We start from the raw sequence: 4689 nt of genomic DNA on the forward strand, positions 1-4689 counted from the left end.
GCCGTCGGAGGTTGACCCTCGTGGACAGCAAGCTCGGCACACTCTCCGTCCCCTAACACCCGGACGCTCGCGCATCCCCTCCCCGCCTCTCCTCAGGACTGGCATTGGCGACCCCCGGGAGCCCCAGCTCAGATGCTCACTCCCCCCTCAGGCTTTTCCTATTGCGTGTTCAGCAAAGCAATGGCTTGGGGACCTGAGTCAAGCCTGTTGGTGTCATTGAGGTCTGGCTGACCAACACGTGAAAGACACACACACACACACACACCAGGTCTCAGAGGGATCTGTGGCAAGGTGGGAGTGGAGTTGGCAGTCCCTCCTGTCCCTAGAGCTTGGCTGGTAGTCATTCTCCTGGCTGGGTCCCTGAGCTTCCCTGTAGCTCCTCCCCAGGCCCTTAGTACTAGAGTATGTGGGCGCTCCACCTCCCCCCCAGTCCCTCTCCAGGCCTCAATGAGCTTTCTATTTGAAAGGCACACTGGGCAAGCCAGCCTGCTCCCCTCTTTCTTGCATAAGTCCAAGCACATCTTCAAGGAGAGGACTCCGGCAAAACAGATGCATCCAGCAATGTCTTAACCGCCACTGAATTCTGGGCCTTTCTCATTCATTTCTTTGTGCAGATTAATTTGATCCCAAACGATGATATGTCTGGGACAATAGAGGAAATCGTTATACAACTTGGTGTAGCCGAATTGTCCCTCTGTCAGTGCTTGATAGCTTCCTGTTGGCCACAGATCTCTTGGCATTTTCACAACCCGTGGTAACAATGCTTATACAAGCTGTTGACACGTAAGAACAGCCTAATCTGATTGCATGGCACACCTGATCTGCTTGACCTGCCATCCATGTTCACGCCTGAGCACCAGGGTCAGTCAGGAGGGGAGCTAGAGGTTTGGCGTGGGGGCAAGGAAATTGTGCTCTGCTCTGGCTGCGTTTTCACACTTTCACACTTTCTTTGGATGTGACTGGAAGTGTGTTTGTGTGTGACAAATGCAAGTGGTCCTGTTGAGTCAGAGCATCCTCAGTGGCAGTCAGTGTGGCAACCCTCAGGGTGGCTGTACAGGGCAGGTGTGCGTGTGCTCTCGTGTTCACTCTTTCAAGACAGAACAGTGGGCATCCGGGCCTGTTGTTGATGGTAGTAAAGTGGACCAGTGCTGTCATCAGCAAAACCTCTCCTGTTTGGGGAATGATCCGAGGTTCTCTGAAGTACAGCTGTGCCCTCCAAACTGTTGAGGTGTCCTGGGATGCTCATATTAAATGCTAACATTAAGGGAATTTTAAGCTAGTTGGATGTAGTGATTCATACTTACAATCCCAGCTACTCAGAAGGCTAAGGGCAGGAGGATCACAACTTAATGGTGCTTAGCCTTGGCAAAAAGTTCATGGGTTATACCCTTCATACACAACATCTTAACCAGTAAGCTGGTGGGGTGGCATGCATCCAAAATCGTGAGACCTACCTGAAAAATAACGACACAAAAAAAGGAAAGGGAGCGGTTGAAGGTCTGGCTCTAGTGGGAAATGTCTGCCTGGCCCAAAACAAAAACAACTTTTAGGCTGGTTTTTTTTTTTCAGTCAGTCAAGGAGCTTGAACTCAGGATTTGGGCCCCGTCCCTGATCTCTTTTGCTCAAGGCTAGCATTTCTTGCACCTTGAGCCACAGTTCCTTCTAGTTTTCTGGTGGTTAATTGGAGATAGAAGTTTCATAGATTTCCCTGCCTGCTTTGAACCATGATCCTCAGATCTCAGCCCTCTGAATAGCTAGGATTACAGGTGTGAGCCACCAGCACCTGGCTTAGACTTAATTCTCAGGAACTTTTATGTTGATTTTTTTTCTTTTCATTTTCATGATTGGTTAGGAAATCATAATCCTGATAGTGGAAACATCAGTTTAAGAAGATTTTCTCAGTGTATTGGGCTGGTAGACATTTCTTTTGACTTTTCCAGTCCCTCTGAAATAGTCTAAGGAGGTAAGTGGAGTCTGTAGCCTGTGGTCTCCAGGCAGAGGCTGATCACACCCATAGTCAGCTGAAGCATTGCCACAGGAAGTGAGCAGAAAGCTAATGTCTTCCAGACAAGCAGTGGCTGGATGAGATGATGGCAGGTGAACGTGGGGCTGGACCCTTTGGAATGTATTCCAGGAATTGGCACCAAGAGGCACAGAAGTGGGTTTGGGCATGGGCATGCAACTGTGTGAGCACTGGGGTAGTTGGGGAACTGGGGCATCCCGGATCTTCAGACAAGTTGCTTTCAACTGGGAGGGTGGAATTCTTCTGAGGAAAACACTAATGATCTAGATCAGCAGACATAGCTGGCTAGAGCATTGTGAAGCCCCGTGCCTACCCCATAGAAAAGGCAGAGTGTGAAGAGGGATGGTTGCCCCAGCCCCTGACGTGCGCACGTGCCACATCACTTGCTGAGGGGAATGGGTGTTGCTAATCTCTGATGTGAAAGCAGGGAGGCGGGGTCCTGTTTTCCCCTGTGGGCCCAGAGTGGTCTGGGGGTGCTGAACATGGAAGCGAGAGGCAGATGAATGAGAGAGGAGGATGGCAGGGTGGGACCAGGATTGCTGGCTGTGACGGGAGCCTGAGAAAAGACCCAGCCCTGATCATAGCCCAGCGAGACCATGTGGGACAGTGAAGCGCTTGTTTGTGGTATTTGAGCTGCCTGGTCTGTTGTAGTTACAACAGCAGTGGAAATGCACATGCTTCCCCGGAGTAGCTGACTGAAATCAGACTGGCCTGCATTTCAGCTGAGGCAGGAAGCAGGTATTCAGCAGTCAGACCCTGAGCCTTGAGAGGCGGGGCCTCTGTGCCCCAAGCACAGCTTTTCCTCCCCTCCTCAATTCCCTGCAGTGCCCAGGCTTTTTTCTATTCTGGGGTTTAAACCCAGTGCTTCACATTTGCTGGGCAAGTGTTGTGCCCCCAGCTCTTCTGCAGGGTTTTTTCTTTTCTTTTTTCTTTTTGAGGGAGGTTCATGCTAACTTTGCGTAGGCTGGCCTCAAACTCTGCACCCTTCTGCCTCTCCATCCTGAGAGCCAAGGTGACACAATGGTCCAGACCTGAAAGGGAATTTTCAAGCACAAAACACATCAGATACCATTTTTTGAGGAGCCTAGCCTGTCAGGCTTGCTTGTTTGAGGGTTGTTGTAAGCCCTGGGCCTCCGTCTCTGCCCCCCATGAAGAGTCCCTCGACGTCAACAGAATGTGGTCTTTGCTGTCCTGTGAGGAAGGGGATAGGGTGAGCACTCCAGGCCTGCCTCATGCCTGGGCGGCAGGAGCCAGGGAAGCCGCAGGGCGGGAGAGAGTGGCCCCTGTGCCCTGACAAGGGCCTCCCTTGCCCCCACCCTTCCTGCATCCTGGAAGGGAGGAGTCTGCCCTGGCAGCTGCCTGAACCTGTTTGATCTGCCACCTGTCCAGTGCCACTCCTGAAGGAAGCCAAAGAGAGGGAAATCATCCTGGCGGTGCTGTGTGGCAGTGGCTCCCTCTGCTCAGCTCCCTCTGAGATGCCCATGGAGGTAGGTGCCTTCCTGTCCGCAGGGAGCCGCTGGCCCTGATGTTCAGAGAAAGCACCCTGCCTCCTGCTGCTCCCCGTGCCTGCTAGAAATGACCTTTGGAGTAGACAGACCTGTGTGTGTGTGTGTGTGTGTGTGTGTGTGTGTGTGTGTGTGTGTGTGTGTGTGTGTGTGTGTGTGTGTGTGTGTTACAGCGGGCCTCGCTGTTGTGTAAGGAAACCAGAAGTGCGTGCCTGTGAGTGAGCCCTCCTCGACCATTGCCTGCAAGAGGGTGGGGCGACACTGGGCCCCGGCTCCTCCGATAGTTGTTGCTCCTGATGGCTCTTCCCAGGGTCTTTGCAGCTGGAGGGAGGCTGCACGGGGAAAAGGCCACAGCAGGGCTGTGGTCCCCTGCCCAGTGTGCTTGCTGTTCAGCAATGGCAGCTTACGGTGGCTGCCTGGTTCTCTTTCCCAATCTGCCAAGTCAGAACATCACACGGCAGGCAGGGTTGATAAACATCCTGTCACAAAGATGTGAACACATCATCACTGAGGGCTGTGAGGGAAATGCAAGCTTAGAAGGGCCTTTCTTGGGCTGCCTTTGTCCATCTGTCTCTCCCCTCACTTGCTCATTTCTGTTGCTCATGGCTGGCAAAAGGGGGGAGGGGAAAGAGAGAGGTCAGCTCTTTGCTCTGCAGCAACTCCAGTCAGTTTTGGAGGTCAGACCAGTGTGGGCTATGGAAAACTGTATTTCCTACCAAATAAAGTCAGGAAAGGTGGAGACCAAGAAAAGGTGTTTCAGGTGATGGAGTCCATGGAACTTTCTAGAAGGCAGACAGAGTTCTGTGGCTGACAGCAGTCATCTTCCCATTTAACCAAAAGTGGCCGAGTCTTATAGTTCCTGACTTTCTTCTTAGCTCTTGGGGAGTCCCACGGCTGAGGTAAAGCCCCTCCCCCCAGGAGCTCTGTGTGCCGTGGCCCAAAAGACTGTTGGATGTGTGCTGTGTCCCCGGGGTGCTTGCCGTGGCCCAGGGACTGATGGACGGGTGTTCCACTCCCGGGGGGCTTGCCGTGGCCCAGGGGCTGATGGACGGGTGCTCCACTCTCCCGGGGGCTTGCCGTGGCCCAGGGGCTGATGGACGGGTGTTCCACTCCCGGGGGCTTGCCGTGGCCCAGGGGATGCTGATGGACGGGTGCTCCACT

The 4689-nt window shown here is 53.3% G+C and overlaps 1 protein-coding gene across 1 annotated transcript in view; it reads left to right on the forward strand.

The window, feature by feature from the left end:
- The first annotated feature begins 3319 nt into the window (after nucleotides 1-3319).
- Nucleotides 3320-4689, forward strand: part of Cant1 (calcium activated nucleotidase 1) — a 9464-nt gene continuing 8094 nt past the window's right edge. The window contains exon 1 of the mRNA XM_013008838.1: nucleotides 3320-3510. The gene's annotated coding sequence lies outside the window, so the exon portion shown is untranslated. The remainder of the gene's footprint in view (nucleotides 3511-4689) is intronic.

The sequence above is a fragment of the Dipodomys ordii genome, unplaced genomic scaffold, assembly GCF_000151885.1.
Source record: "Dipodomys ordii isolate 6190 unplaced genomic scaffold, Dord_2.0 Scaffold7, whole genome shotgun sequence".
NCBI lineage: Eukaryota > Metazoa > Chordata > Mammalia > Rodentia > Heteromyidae > Dipodomys > Dipodomys ordii.